The following is a 17,394-nucleotide window of genomic DNA, read 5'->3' as shown; positions in this document are numbered from 1 at the left end:
TATCAGTAGCCAACATCAAATTAAATTGAGAGAAATTTGAATCTATCCTACTAAAATAGGGGAGTAGACAAGGCTGCCCACTTTCTCCCTACCTATTCAATATAGTACTTGAAGTCCTGGACAGAACAATTAGAAAACAAAAGAAGATCAAGAGGATATAAATTGGAAAGGAAGAAGTCAAAATAGCATTATTTGCAGAATATATGATAGTATATATAAGTGAGCCTAAAACTTCCACCAGATAACTCCTAAACCTGATAAACAGCTTCAGTGCAGTAGCTGGATATAAAATTAACTCAAACAAATCAGTAGACTTCCTCTACTCAAGGTATAAACAGTCTGAGAAAAAAATTAGGGAAATGACACCTTTCACAATAGTCACAAACGATATAAAATATTATTGTGTGCCTCCAACCAAGCAAGTGAAAAATATATTTGGCAAGAACTACAAGTCTCTGAAGAAAGGAATCATAGAAGACCTTAGAAGATGGAAAGATCTCCCATGCTTATGGATTAAAAAGATTAATATAGTAAAAATGACTATTGTGTGGAAAGCAATACAGATTCAATGCAATCCCCATCAAAATTCCAACTCAATTCTTCATAGAGTTAGAAAGAGAGATTCTCAAATTAATTTGGAATAGTTAAAAACACATGATAGCAAAAAAATATTCTCAACAATAAAAGAACATCTAAGGAAATCACCATCTTTAACCTCAGCTGTACTACTGAGTAATATTGATAAAAACTGTATGGTATTGGTATAGAGACAGGCAGGTAGATCAATGGAATAGAATTGAAGAACCAGAAATGAACCCATATATCTATGGTCACTTGATCTTTGATAAGAACATAAAACCATCCAAAAGCCATCCAGTGGAATAAAATTCATTGGAGGTCTGCTTAGAGAAAACTGCAAATTTATCCACTCTTATCTCCTTGTACAAAGTTCAAGTCCAAGTGAATCAAGAACCTTCATCTCAAACAAGGTACACTGAAACTAATAGAAGTTAAAGTGTCGAGGAGCCTCAAATACTTGGGCACAGGGGAAATTTTCCTGAACAGAAGACCAATGTCTTATGCTCTAAGATCAAAAATGGACAAATGGAACTTTATAAAATTGTGAAACTTCTAAAAGGCATAAGACACTGTCAATAAGACAAAATGCCAACCAACAGAATGGAAAAATTCTTTACATCCAATAGAGGGTTAATATCCAATATATACAAAGAACTCAGGAAGTTAGACTCCAAAGAACCTAATAACCCTATTAAAAATGGAGTACAGAGCTAAACAAACAACTCTCAACTGAGTAATATTGCTTGACTGAGAAGCACCTAAAGAGCCCTTAGTCATCCTTAGTCAACATCCTTAGTCATCAGGGAAATGCAAATCAAAACAACCCTGAGATTCCGCCTCACACCAGTCAGAATGACTAAAATAAAAAACTCAAGTGACAGCAGATATTTATGAGGATGTGGATAAAGAGAATTGCTGGTGGGATTGCAAGCTGGTACAACCACTCTGGAAATCATTCTGGGGTTTCTCAGAAAATTGGACATATTATTATCTGAGGACTCATCTATACCACCCCTGAGCATATACTCAAAAGATGCTCCAACAGATAACAAGGAGTCATGGTGCATTATGTCCATAGCAGCCTTATTTATAATAGCCAGAAGCTGGAAAGAACCCAGATGTCCTTCAACACAGGAATAGATATAGAAAATGTGGTACATTTACACTATAGAGTATTATGTAGTCATTAAAAACAATGAAATGCTTAGGCAGATGGATGGAACTAGAAAGTATCATCCTGATTGAGGTAACCCAGTCACAAGAGAACATTCATGGTATCCACTCACTGATAAGTGGATATTAGTCCAAAAGCTCAGAATACCCAAAATACAATTCACAGACCACATGAAGCTCAAGAAGAAGGAAAACCAAAGTGTGGAAAACAAAATACTTACAGAAGCAAATATGGAGATAAAGTATAGAGCAGAGACTGAAGGAACGTTCATCCAGAGACTTTCCCACATGGGGATTCATCCCACATGCAGTTCCTAAGCCCAAACACTATTGTAGATGCCAAGAAGTGCTTGCTGACAGGAGCCTGATACAGCTGTCTCCTGAGAGGTTCTGCCAGAGCCTAACAAACACAGAGGTGGATGCTCACAGCCAACCACTGGACTGAGCACCGGATCTCCAATCAAAGAGTCAGAGAAAGGACTGAAAGAGCTGAGCAACCCCATAGGAAGAACAACAATATCAACCAACCAGTACTCCCAGAGCTCCCAAGAACTAAACCACCAACTAAAGAGTACACATGGGGGGGGTCCCATATGTAGGAGAGGATGCCCTTGTTAGGCATCAATGGGATGAGAGACTCTTGGTCCTGTATGGCTAGATGCCCCATTGTAGGGAAATGCCAGGGTGAAGAGGCAGGAATAGGTGGTTATGTGGAGGAGCACACTCTTAGAAGCAGGGGAAGGGAATGGGATAGCAGCTTTGTGTGGGTGAGGTGGAACTGGAAATGCAATAATGTATGAAATATAAATAAAGAAAATATCCAATAAAAATAAAATGCTTTGACAAATGTGAGAACATTATTCAGTGAATAAATGCCAGTTTAATGAATCTCAGAGGAAAAATGCCAATATTTTTTGTGTCCTTAAGATTTCTGTATAGTGTCTAGTACATTAAGTGATCAAGATCACATGCTGGATGGATGAAGAAAGTAGCATAGTTACTCAACAGTTTTTTTTTTTAAGATAAAGTATTAAAAGCCATTTATTTGTTTTCAATTTTGATTTTTTTGAAGTTAATATATGATTGTTTCATTTCCCTCTTTTATTTCCTACCTCTAATACTTTACATGAACCTCACACTAACTTGCTCTAAATTCATGGTCTTTATATTTTTAATTATTGTTACACATAAGTTTTAAATTTTAAAATGTTCACAACATCTTCAATGTAACAATCTACTGGTACTATCCCACATCATGTGGTTGTAACAATCTACTGGTACTATCCTGCACTATGTGGTTGAAGGAATGTTCTTGAAATATGTCATTTTTAGCGGCAAAGTTTTAATTTGATGAAAATGTCCTATATCATCTTAGATAAGAAAAGAATAGCTCAAATATGTGGAAGTCAGAAGAGTGTTGTCCTCAACATAATAGTTTATTTAGAATGAAGGTTTCTTCACTGTGAACAAATAGGCAATGAGGAAGACTAGTAAGGAAATTGATTTGGTCAGAAGAAAAAGTTATGCTCATTATTAGAGCATGTAACTCTCTACAGTCTGAGTAGTCAATATCTTTATGTAATTTTTAAAATCTCCACTCAAGTCCTAAGTATCAAGTTGTAATGCTTATTACCACACACAAAAACTGAAATCAACAAACTGAGGAAATAGCATTATTTATTTTTAACTTATTTTTACTGTTAATTTTTTGTGCTTTGGATGGAAAATTGTGCCTTGTGTATACCAAGTAAGGTCTCTGTTATATTCTCAACTGAAAACACTAAGCATTTTTAAAAATGATATTCAAATAAAAGGTGGAGGAATGAAAAGAATGGAGAAGTCATAACAATATGTCTGCTGTATTGAAAGATTAAGACACTTGATAGGAAATGAGTCATATTTCCTTAATTCTAAAAAGCTCCTTTTAGCATATAAGTATATACACATGTAGGCTCATACACACATATGCACATGTGCATGCACACACACACACACACACACACACACAACCACCTTACTCTATAGTTTGGAATAGTGTCATGTTAGGTTACTGGGGGTCAAATATTAAAGATAAGTCGGTAGGACAGATTGCCAGCAACTAAACTTATAATTTATTCTCAATTTCATCAAATATATTCACTGAAACATATTCTTTATTGATTCCTTCGCCTAAATTCTGAAAAACTCAGATTCAGGTGGGAATCTCCACAGAAACTTCTCTGCCATATTTACTGAAAATACTTGTTGTTTGCTCCCCAGTGAAACATATTTTGTCGCTTTTATGAAAGGACACTGAGACATTGAGTTCCAATGCTGAAATTGTTCATCTCCTTCAAAACCTAAGGATGCACAGACTTCAAGAAACTTTTGAAACATTCTAAAATATTCAGAAATTATTAATTATAATATCTTTCTAAATTATATATATCATGGTTGCAAAGGTGCAAGAGATACAGGACTAATTAATACAATATGCTTTGGGGTGTTAGTTCTGTTGGCAGAGAACAGATTGCTGAGAAAAATTTTTGGCAATCAATAATTTCAACTATATAATTATTGGGATAAACAAAAATATGTATTAGTCAATGTTAACATATTCCAGTGTAAAAATATCACATTATTAGCATAAGTATGTTAAATATGTTATGTTATTAAGAAGATAAAAGGAAGGGAAATGGAAACAAAAATAAATATAAGGTACTCTTGTGAGACAGATCTTTAACAAAACTAAAGAATTTTCTAGGGTGTTAAAGTAGGCAAATTTGAAGACAGAATCTTTAGAGCCTAGATAGAAAGTGCTTCTCTCCATGGAGAATTCAAGGGATACAACTATGACTGAAATTACTTTTTAGGAGCTGAAAACAAGTAAAATTTACCTATGTTACAGTAACATAATATTATTGCATTGCTCATTTTATCCTAGAGAATGGATGACAATTTCTGAGAAAGGAAAATAATGAAATGAAAATAAAGACCATGATATGATGAAGTAACTACACCGAGTGTTCAGTATATGATGTTGAAAGTAGTATTTATTTGAGATCTCTCATCAATACAAAAATGATAAAGAACAGACGGTGTGTGTTAGAAAATCAGTTGAGATATTATTGCCTGAAGTCACATGCAAACTAATGAGCATCAAAAGCATATAGGGAGAATTTAACTTCATAAAATGTATTTACTGGATTTTATTTCATACACTGACTGAGAAATGATTCTGGTAATATTTTTGATTTTGCTGTAAATTTAATATAAGAATCTATTTGCCTTGTTAATTAAGTTTTCCTCAAGGAAATATGATTTGCAAGGTAGTAAAGTGTATTTATAAAAGTGTATGAGTCTAGGATTCTATGTATTTTCTATAACAAAGGTCAAAATTCTACAGAAACAATTTTTATTTAATTATTTAATCATCTTAATCAAGTACTTTGACAAATTCCCCAAGACAAATTAACATTATTTAATTTCACATTTCCAATATGTAGAAAAATGCCTTGCTCACTAGCAAATATACAGATCATGGAAAAAAGACAACAGAGAGCAATTTGTCTAAAAAAATAAAATTACATTAATCTCTGGAAATCAAAGACATGTTGGAAGAAAGTAATTTATTCCCCCCATCTCTCTCTCTCTCTCTCTCTCTCTCTCTCTCTCTCTCTCTCTCTNGAGAGAGAGAGAGAGAGAGAGAGAGAGAGAGAGTATGTCCCTGAGTGTGTTCTGTATTGTGCTTGTACGTTGTGTGTGTGAGTATAAGGCAAGTAAAATATTTGAAATTTATAAGAAAAATAGACTTTCACAAAGTGATTATAGAGATAAAGCAAGTTCTACAAATGCTGGGATAAATGGAATCTTGGAAGGATATAGGATTTATACTACAGAGGTTCAGTAATGATCTGTTTAAATATATAATTTATGCAGTATAAAGCTCAGGCTGGCAAATGGACAAAGAGAAACCTAGAGGAGTGTAAATCATACATGGTTATGTTAAATCCATTTCAATTGGGTAAGAAAGAACCTTCTGAACCCACCAAAACACACACATGCACACACACACACACAATACACACACACACAACACACACATACACCACATACCCACCCACCCACCCACCCACCCACCCACACACACACACACACACACACATACACACAGAAAGAGAAGTGGGGAGGGAAGGAGACAGGGAGAGGGAGGGAGAGAGAGAGAAGAGGAGGGGGGAGAGCAAAGTTGATAGTAATGGAGGGAGCTAATTTCCTGAAACATACCATATTACCAAATGGTTAAGTAAGAGATGGAATAACTCTTAAAATTTTTCCAAAATTTTGATAAAAAAATTGATCCTTCAAAATATTATTCATAAGGAATAACAGAATATTGGTTAGACACCATTTTAAATTAGGAAAATAATTTTGAAGTATCTATAGAAAATTTATCCACTTCTTTCTCTTTTGAAAGAGTAACTTAGGCAGCAATATATATGTGAGGTAAATTTAGAATAAGGCAGATGGGAATTATGGAAATCTGCTCTAATGGCAGAGGAAAAGAAACACTTTCAGGGTGAAAGCAGTGCGTGCCTGCAGAAGCATTCACATCTCAATTGCATTCAGAAAAGCTAAGAAATCTAACACCATGGCATGTTTAAAATTTAAAACATAATAAAATGGAAAGAACATGAATAAAGAAATTTTAGTCTTTTTCAAAGATACCAAGCATAAAAACGAAATGGAAGATTTTGGTAAGCTTTTAAGTTATATTGGTATCAAAATTGTGGAAGGTATACAGACAACCCATATACCTTAACTTAAAATTAACTTATGAATTCTTTGAGCCTCTTCCATTTGTGAAAAGATCTCATTTTTTTAAACAAATAGATATTAATAAATATAATATAAAGTCTTCTTTAAATATTCACATGATAGTAATAAAATAGTACACAAATCACACATTGTTGTTCTATGTCTCTGTGCACTTTTTAAAGGCTGACCACTTAATATTTTAATAGTCTATAACCAATTGGTGTGGTCTTTCCTGGAAATAGTTATTTCACCTGTTCTCTCTATTCCTTACTTGTTACTAATATATTTGTGTGTGTGTGTGTGTGTGTGTGTGTGTGTGTGTATGTGTGTGTGTGTGTCTGGTTGAGACATTTTGTTCTTGTTAATGCAAATAAATAATCATTGTATCATTATAACAATTTATATGCTTATATAGCAATCCCATAATAATAAAAAGTGAATAATAAACTAAAACTCCATAGGTCATTTCAAAAGTAAAAGGTTGCCTAAGTCTAAATTAATCTGCATTTAAAATTTTAATTTTATTTGATATATTTTTTAGAGCAATTTTCTTCAATTCTCTCCTGACTTCATCTTCACCTATCATACTTTTCCTAAAACCCATTCCATTTCAAAATCCCATTAGCTATTTGCATTGTGCATATCACCATGGCATTTCTGTGGATAATTTCATCCTTTTAAGATTTATTGTAGGTATAAATACCGATCTTTCACTCTGCAACACGACTTTAGATTCTAAGAAACAAATTATACAGTTGAACTAAAAATGTAATGATTATACAAATATCAAATAAATACCTTGGCAATAACAAAAATCTATTCATTTTGATTTGCTACAGAATTTACTGAAATATTCACTTTCAAGGTAATTCAAGGTAGATGTAATAAACCCTTAAAGGGTGATATTATCTCAGATATGGAAAAGACCCCAAGCCAGCAGTGGAATGGCATCCTTAGCCTCAGAAAGACGAAATCATATCTTCTCATTTCCCTGTTTTTTTTTTTTCTTCTTCTCATTTTACTACATATTTACAGCTTGCTATTTCAATAATTCTAGAACATTTTCTGTAAAATTTTAATATTGTGTCAATTTGTTTGTAGTGTCATATCCTATTACACACATTTCTCCTTTCTATTCTTTTTAAACTAATTTTAACTTTATTGGATATATAGAGGAGTGGAAATTTTAACATAGATGTGATATTCCAAAGCATGTTTATATACATTAATCATTTGTTTATGCTGAAAATATTCAAAAACTCTCATTTGAAATGTACAGTAATTATAATTATTCATCGACATCCTACCATTCAAAAAGAAATCAGAAAGGACATCTGATGCTCATCTCACTATGACTTTCCACTAATAAACCATTCATTATTCCATCACACCCTGCTTTCTTTAGCTGTTATAAACAATATTCTGCTCTCAAATTTTATGTAATCAGCTTGGACATATGAGTGTGATCCAGTAGTTGTTATCATTCTACACCCAATCTATTTGGCATGAGAGAGTTATCTTTAGTTCCATTCATTAGGTCACAAATGTATATGCCATATGTCTGTAACCATCAGTTGTGTGTCTATCACTTCTTTACTATTCTGATTACTGATATCTTTTGATTTATTGTAGGGAGCATAAAAACACTGTTATTGAGGCTCATTAATATAAAAGATATTTGAGCTGTACAGTGCTTGGCCAAAAGTAAATGCAGTAATGCCAAGGTTGCCTAAGACTTCAAGAACTCATGACTTTCTTCCCTCGGTTTGTTTCTATGTAGGGTTCAAAGGGCATTGACTTTCCTAAAGCTTCAGATTTTCAATATGTTGTTGTGCTATTTATTAAACCTTTTCTGATGAGCACCTTCACCCTAAACCCTCACTCCCAGGTGCTCTGTACTCTATGTTATTTTCTCAGTATATTCTTAAAAATAGCACAAGAGTAACAGAATTGAAGGATAGTTCTCAAGGAAATTGCTCAAACACCAGTTTCTGTACATGATATCCTAACAACAATGCTGTGTAGTGCTTTCATTTCTGAGTTAGTATGTACTTTGAGTTATTTTGTAAAAATTCCTGGTCTTCAATGTAATTCTTTTTCACACTCCATAATTTGTCCTGACATTTATGAAAAAAAATACACAAGAGCAAAAATAAGTAACTTTTTTCTTACCTATTGCTATAATCAATGAATGTAGTTTCATAGTTAAGGTTTTATGTTCAAACCTGAAATCTGTTTTTCTTTAATAGTTGCATTGCATAGTTTGAACACTGTAAATTTCCCTGATATTAATACAGAAGAGGTATTTCATACTTTGCATTATTAAATATCTACCATGTGGTTCCAGAGTGATAGTAACATAAACTTCTGTTATTGCTTTCTTTTATCCCTTTATGACAAGAAAAGATGTATGTATGTATGTATGTATGTATGTATGTTCTAGAAAGTTCTAGAAAGAAGTAATTAATCAAAGAACTTCTTGGGGAATCACCATCCCTGACCTCAAGCTGTACTACAGAACAATTGTGATAAAAACTCCATGGTATTGGTAAATTGACAGACAGGTAGATCAATGGAATAGAACTGAAGATCCAGTAATGAATTCACCCACCTATGGTCACTTGATTTTTGACAAAGGAGATAAATTTTTTGACAAAGGAGTTAACACTTTCCAGTGGGGAAAAAAAGACAGCATTTTCAACAAATGGTGCTGGTTCAACTGGAGGTCAAAATATAGAAGAATACCTATTGATCCATTCTTATCTCCCTGTACAAAGTCCAAGTCCAAGTGGATCAAGAGCCTCCACATGAAACCAGATACACTGACTCTAACTGAAGAGAAAGTCTGGAAAATTCTCAAACTGATGGGTACATGGGAAAAGTTCTTGAACAGACCACCAATGGTTTGCTCTAAGATCAAGAATCCACAAGTGAGACATCATAAAATTGCAAAAAAAAATTGTAAGGTAAAGGACATTGTCAATAGGACAAACCGGCAACCAATGTATTGGGAAAATATTTTTTTACTGAATCCTACATCCCCTACATCCTATGGAAGACTAATATCTAATATATACAAAAAACTCAAGAGGTAGACTTCAGAGAACCAAATAACCCTATTAAAAATGGGTAACAAAGCTAAACAGAGGATTCTCAACTGAGGAAGCCTGAATGGCTGAGAAGCATCCTTAGGCATCAGTAAAATGCAAATCCAAACAATCCTGTAATCCCACCTCACACCAGTCAGAATGGCTAAGATCAAAAACTCAGCTCACAGCAGATGTTGGCAAGGATGTGGAGAAAGAGGAACACTCCTCCATTGCTGGTAGGATTGCAAGATGGTACAACCACTCTGGAAATCAGTCTGGAGGTTCCTCCGAACATTGGACATAGTACTACCTGAGGACCAAGCTATACCACTCCTTGGCATGTATCCAGAAGATGCTCCACTGTGTTATAAGGACACATGCTCCTCTATGTTCATAGCAGCCTTATTTATAATAGCCAGAAGCTGTAAACAAACCAGATGTCCCTCAACATCTGGATACAGATAATGGGGTACATTTAAAAAATGGAATACAACTTCGCTATTAAAATAATGACTTGCTGGGCGGTGGTGGCCCTTGCCTTTAATCGCAGCACTTGGGAGGCAGAGGCAGGCGGATTTCTGAGTTTGAGGCCAGCCTGGTCTAAAAAGTGAGTTCCAGGACAGCCAGGGATATACAGAGAAACCCTGTCTCGAAAAACCAAAATAATAATAATAATAATAATAACTTCATGAAATTTTCAGGCAAATGAATGGAACTTGAAAATCTCATCCTGGGTGAGGTAACTCAGTCACAAAAAAACATACATGGTATGTACTCACTCATAAGTGAATATTAGCCCCAAACTACCCAAGATTCAATTCACAGACCATATGAAGCCCAAAAAGAAGGAAGACCAAAATGTGGATACTTAGTGCTTTTTAGAAGGGTGAAAAAATACTCACAGGAGGAAATATGGAATCAATTTGTGGAACAGAGACTGAAGGAAAGGTCATCCAGAGAGACTGCCTCACGTGGGGATCTATCCCATATACAGTCACCAAACCAGGATGCTATTGTGGATGCCAGGATGTGATTGTTGAAGGAAATCTAATATAGCTCCTGAGAGGCTATGTTAGAACCTGACAAATACAGACGTATGCTCACAGCCAACTGTTGGCCTAAGCATGGGGTCTCTGATGGAGGAGTTGGAGAAGGGACTGAAAGAGATGAGGGGGTTTCAAAACCCCATGAAGGGAGCAACAGTGTCAACTCCACATGCCCACAGAGCTCCTAGGGACTGGACCTCCAACCAAAGAATACACAACCCAAGAATATGAGGTCTAGCCTCATAGGTGGCAGAGGATGGTCGCAAGGCTTCAGTCCTTTCCCTCATCTAATACCACCTTCCCTTCTCCTCCCCCACCTGCAACTACTATCCCTACCAGACCCGTCCCTCCCTCCCCAATTGTGATTGTTTTCTTCTCCCTGCCAAGTGGAAGTGAGGTTTTCTCACTTGGGCTCTTCAGCTTATTGACCTATTTGAGTACTGTGGGCTATACAGCATAGGCACTTGGCACTTTTTTTTTGTCAGTGTCCACTTATTAGTGGGTACATACCAAGCATGTCATTTTGGGTCTGGGTTACCTCACTCAGGATTATATATCCTAGTTCCATGAATTTGCCTGCAAAACTCAGGATGCCCTCATTCTTAATAGCTGAGTAGTATTCCATTGTGTAAATGAACTACATTGTCTGTATCCATTCTTCTTTCATGGGACATCTGGGTTGTTCCCAGCTTCTGGCTATCATAAATAAGGCCACCATGAACATAATGGAACACTTGCCCCTGTGGAATGGTAGGGCAACTTTAGGGTATATTCCCAAGTGTGGTATTGCTGGGTCTTCGGGTAGATCTATTTCCAATTTTCTGAGGAACCATCAGATTGATTTCCAGAGTGGTTGTACCAGTTAGCAATCCCACCGGCAATGGAGGAGTATTCCTCTTTCCCCACATACTCTATAATATGTGTTGTCACCTGAGGTTTTGATCTTAGCTATTCTGATTCCTGTAAGTTGGAATCTCAGGATTGTTTTGATGTGCATTTCTCTAATCACTAAGGACATTGAACATTTCCTTGGGTGCTCCTCAGCCACCTGAGATTCCTCTGTTGTAAGTTCTCGGTTTAGTTCTATACCCCATTTTTTGATTGGGTCATTTGGTTTTTTTGTTTTGTTTTGTTTTGTTTTGTTTTGTTTTGTTTTGTTTTGTTTTGTTTTGTTTTGTTTTGTGATTAGCTTCTTAAGTCCTTTATATATTTTGTATATTAGCCCTATATCAGATGTGGGGTTAGTGGGTTTAGGTTGCCTATTTGTCTTATTGACTATGTCCTTTGTCCTACAGTAGCTTTCCAGTTTTATGAGGTCTCATTTACCAATACTTGATCTTAGAGCATGAGCCATTGGAGCTCTGTTTAGGAAATTTCCTCCTGTGCTAGTCAGTGAGTTTAAGGTTCTTTTCCACCTTTTCTTCTATTAGATTCAGTGTTTCTCATTTTATGTTGAGGCCCATGATCCTCTTGGACTTGAGTTTTGTGCAAGATGACAAATATGGGTCTATTTTCATTTTTCTGCATATAGACAACATATTCCAGCATCTTATTGAAGATGCTTTCTTTTTTCCCACTCCATATTTTTGGCATCTTTGTCAAAGACCAAGTAACTGCAAGTGTGTGGTTTTATTTCTAGGTCTTCAATTTCATTCCATTAATCAACATGTTGGTCTCTGAACAAATACCATGCAGTTTTTATCATTGCTCTGTAGTAAAGTTTGAAGTGAGGGATGGTGATTTCCCCCAGCTGTTTGTTAGTGTTAAGAATTGTTTTTGCTATTCTAGGTTTTTTGCCTTTCTAGGTGAATTTGAGAATTGCTCTTTCCATGACTTTGAAGAATTGTGTTGGGATTTTGATGGGGATTGTATTGAATTTGTAGATTAACTTTGGTAGGATGGTCATTTTTACTATTTTAATTCTGCCAATCTATGAGTATGGGAGATCTCTCCATTTTCTGAGAACTTCTTCACTTTCTTTCTTGAGAGACTTGAGGTTATCATCATACAGGTCTTCCAATTGTTTGGTTAGTGTTACCCCAAGATATTTAATATTATTTGTGGCTATTGTGAAGGGAGTTGTTTCCCTAATTTCTTTCTCAGCCTGTTTATCCTTCCTATAAAGAAAGACTACTGATTTATTTGAGTAATTTTTTCTATCTGACCACTTTCCTGAAGTTGTTTATCAGCTGGTGAAGTTCTCTGGTAGAAGTTTTGGGGTTGCTTATGTATACTATCATATCATCTGCAAGTAATGTTACCTCTATTTCTTCTTTGCCAATTTGTGTACCTTGATGTCGTTTTTGTTGTCTTATTGTTTTAGCTAGCACTTTGAGTACTATATTGAATAACTATGTGAAGAGTGGGCATCCTTATCTTGCCTCCAATTTTAGTGGGATTGCTTCAAAAATGTCTCCATTTAATTTGATATTTGCTGTTGGTTTACAGTAAATTGCTTCTATTATGTTTAGGTATAGACCTTGAATTTCTCATCTCTCCAATACTTTTAAGATGAAGGGTGCTGTATGTTATCAAAAGCTTTTTCTGTATCTAAGGAGATGATCATTATGTGGGCATCTGGTCAAGGCTTTGGCTATCGTTTTAGAGGTGTTAAACCTCTATGAAAAATATTTGCTCTTAAAATCACCTTAAGTTTGTATATTCTTTTGCAGAAAAATGTTAACTTTATAAGCACTTAAGATATGTTAGAACAATGCTGCAAGTGAACATGATTTCTTCTTTCTTTCATCTATTTTCATTGTAGTATAGAGGTTCTTTTTATGTTTATTTTAAGCATTTAAAATGTTTGTTGCTTTGAATACTCTTCCCATTGCCATCACCTCACTTTAGGTTTTATTTGTTGCATGTGTCCAAATTTCCATCCCTGTCTCTTTTGGGAATGTCCTCTGATCCATAGCTGTACCTTGTTGATAGAATTTCTAGCTGCATAGGATATTAGGATGTGGGCCCTATTTGGGATAAGTCAGTCACTGGAGTCATGAGGATGACATGTATTTTATTTTCAGACATTTCCTCTTTCTATGGTTCCTGGATGTAATGTTCGAGGCATATTTTGTTTTTCTATCATAGCCTTCCTATCATCATGAAACCCACCCTACTTTGATTGCTCTGCAAATGGAATAAATCATCCTTAGTCATAAATTTCTGAAATCATGCATGGAAATAAATATTTCCTCCCTTAAGATTGTCATCTCAGATATTTTATTATTTTGAATATTTACTAGTACAAAAATATATTAATATAGTAATTTAGAAAATTTCCCACCATTTATAATTGCAATCAACTTTGTGTAATAAGAGATCATTTTTGGTGCAGATGCTGCCTAGATTCTACATAGCTTTGTTACAGTGAGCTTATGTACTTCATAAATATTTCCAAGCTATTAAGAATTACTTAATTTATAGTGTATCAACTGGCTTGTGAGCTTTTTGAAGACAAATACTTTATTTTTTTCTAAAGTCTCATGTATCTAGAAGTAGAATCATGGATTCCTACCTCTTTGTGAGTTTATCTGTAACAGCCAGAAAAGGGGGAGAAAGAAGAGAAGGAAATGATAATTATTAGTATATGTAGGACTTAAATATTCTCTACAGAATTTATTTAATCTTTGTATATACTTTTGAGGAAGTGGCTTTGCCTTTATTTGAAATAGGAGAAAACTGAAGGTTGAAAGATTAACTATTTTAACAAAAGACCACATACACTGTGGAAATTAGAAATCAGTGGATTGTTTCTAGACCTGTCTCCTGTTAAAGTTCATGCTCTTTTCACTGCCTCCTGCCTGACTGAAAGGTGTGACTTAGGCTGCATTTAAAAAAGGATGTGTAGTGTCAGTGAGCATTATGCACAGACTGCTAAAGAGCATGGTGAGACATAGAGGAAGGAAAGATTATCTAAGGATAGGCAAGCCATTTAGGGAAAGAGTGGGAGGGAGAAGGTAAGTTAAGGGCAAGACCAAATAAGCCCAGACTTAGAAGAGATGGGATGACAGAATTCAGATAGAACTACAACAGAGGAAGTTCTCTTTGAAGCTAGTATATTGCTTATACTTCAGAGTGTATGAAATTTATTCTCTTCCTTTAACCACCAGTAATGGAAAAGTGGAGACATTCATAGACTGTCACCAAGTAAAGCCTGACAAGTCATAGAAAAATGTATTCATTAAACCATCAGATGAATAAAATCAGACATTGTGCTGCTTAGTGTTAATTGCCAAGTTTCAGAATCTAGAATCACCTTTGAACTGGGTTTCTAGGCAAGCCTGTGAGAAATGTTCTTGAGGACATTGAGGTAGGATGATGCACCCATTATGACTGGTACCATTCCCTGGCTGGGATCATGGACCTCTGAATGGAGAGAGGAATTGAGCAAGAGTGATCATCCCTCTCTGCTTTCTGATATGGATTTGCTGTCATGAGCAGCTTCAAGTTCCCAGACATTATGGACTGTACTTTGAACTGTGAGTTTAAATAAACCCTCTATGTCTTAGTTTGCTCAGGGTATTTCATCATAACAACAGAAGATGAACTGAGACAGGATATGTTGATTTTCATTTTTTATTAAGAAGTATAAATTATAGATTCTGTAATACTTTATATCACATAGTGATAAATTACATATTCAAGTTTCATTGGGTCAGGAGATGTACAAACTTTTTTTCTCAGCAACAACTTGGTATCTCTTTGAAGGTAGTTATTAATGAGATGAACATTTCACCCCCTGACTTCAGTGACACAAATTGTCTTTACCAGTAAGGATCAGTGTTACTCAGTGCTTTGGTAGCAGAGAAAAATATAAAGGCTGAGTTGAAAACGAATTTTTGTGTGTGTGTGTGTTTGATTATTTTGTTTGTTTTTTAATTTTACTATCTTAAAATAGAACCAAAACCCAAGCATAGCTTAATTTGGGGCCTAAAAATTATACCATTGATTTGCTTGGTTCTAAAGATTAGCTTTCACTGATCTTGAAATTTGCATTCTATAGAAATGTAAAAGCAAATTTATTACGTTTGTCTAAATTTCTACTTACCTATTACCTAGTTCATAACTGTCTATTCCTCTAGAAAATCAAAAACATTTAGCTTATTGCTTTAAATGGTATAATTTATTTATTTATTTATTTATTTACTTACTTTTATTTTGAGAAAGTCCCATACTGTTTCCCATTATGGTTTAAGTAATTCATGATTCATTAACAATATATAATATTAAGATGTTCTCATCAACACTAGTTATTGTTCATAATTTTTATGATGATATTTGATGTGCTATAGTCTAGAAATCATTTTCAATGCCAAAAGAATGTCAACAAATACTATATTCAGTACTAAACTCTCATTAGTTCAGACTTGATCAAAACAACATGCAGTCCAATTCTGCTCTTTCTATTAATCAGCAATTCTCCCCCTCAATTCATTTGCAAATTACATCTGACTTCTCATGCATCTGATTTTCTTTTACTTTAATTTATGTATTCATTTTATATCCCGATTGCTGCCCCCCTCCCATCACTCCCTTCCACAATCTTTTCCCCCTCCCTTTCTCCTCTAAGTGGGGAGGGACTCTCAGGTACTCCCCACTAACCTGGTACTTGACTTCTGTGTGTGGCTAGGTACTTCCACTTCCACTGAGGCCAAACATGTCAGCCCAGTTAGTAGGACATATCCTACATACAGGCAACAGCTTTTGGGCTAGCCTCTGTACCAGATGTCTGGGACCCACATGAAGGTGAGGGTGTACATTGGCTACATATGAGTGGGGAGGCCCAGTTCCAGCCCCTGTGTGTTCTTTGGTTGGTGGTTCAGACTCTGAGAGCCCCAAGGCTCCAGGTTAGTTTATACTGTTTGTCTTGCTGTGGAGTTCCTATCCTTTGATTTTCAAAGATACAGGGTGTCAGAAACAAGCAAATGCTCTCTTTCATGCACTTGAACTATCACCATCTATATATAGCATTATTCATGACCACAGATAAAAGAGAGTTACAAATAGTTGCTTTGATTTTAACATTTTACCATGAATTTTAGAAAGTGTTCTGTTATCATCTGATCTGCTACATACCAAAGTCTGCATCACAAGTTGCCAAGTTATGTGTTCCTGTCATGTCCATCATTTGCAGAGAGAAAGAGGCATGTAGGCCTGCCATTGATTGGTCTGTAGTTGCAAAGGAATAGAGTCTGTACTGTGGACATGGCATGGGAGTAGTTGGATGAGACTGGACAGCAGCCAGAGCTTTGCAGTTTTGAGAGAAAAATGATTCCAGATGACCATGCCTCCAGACAGCATGAGGGTCTCTGATAGGTTTTGTTTCTTTCAATATTTTCTATAGTAATACAATATAAATTCCCAAGTGTGAGATAACAACTCACAAGGTATTAAATTTGCCTATTAATATTTAATAGCAAAAGCAACACAAAGCAAACATGATCATGTGTGAGTGTGTTTGTGTGTGTGTGTGCCTATGCATGTGTATATATACAAGCGTGTGTTGACAATTTACAGTCTTTTCTGGAGGGATATTCAAGTACCTTCTTTACTTGAGATTTGGACAATTTAATACATTAGTCTCTTTATATGGAGTGTGATTTTGTATATTTTTCTCCCAATAACTGCATTTTTAATGGGAAATATTTTCTGTGCAGAAGTTTTTCCGTATTTTGTTTGCTCTCTTTGATTTTGTTTTGTTCTGTATGTAA

This window comes from Mus caroli, chromosome 1 (assembly GCF_900094665.2).
Source record: "Mus caroli chromosome 1, CAROLI_EIJ_v1.1, whole genome shotgun sequence".
In the NCBI taxonomy this organism is placed as follows: Eukaryota; Metazoa; Chordata; class Mammalia; order Rodentia; family Muridae; genus Mus; species Mus caroli.
The sequence above is the reverse complement of the archived record's forward strand: the minus strand, read 5'-3'. Positions refer to the sequence as shown.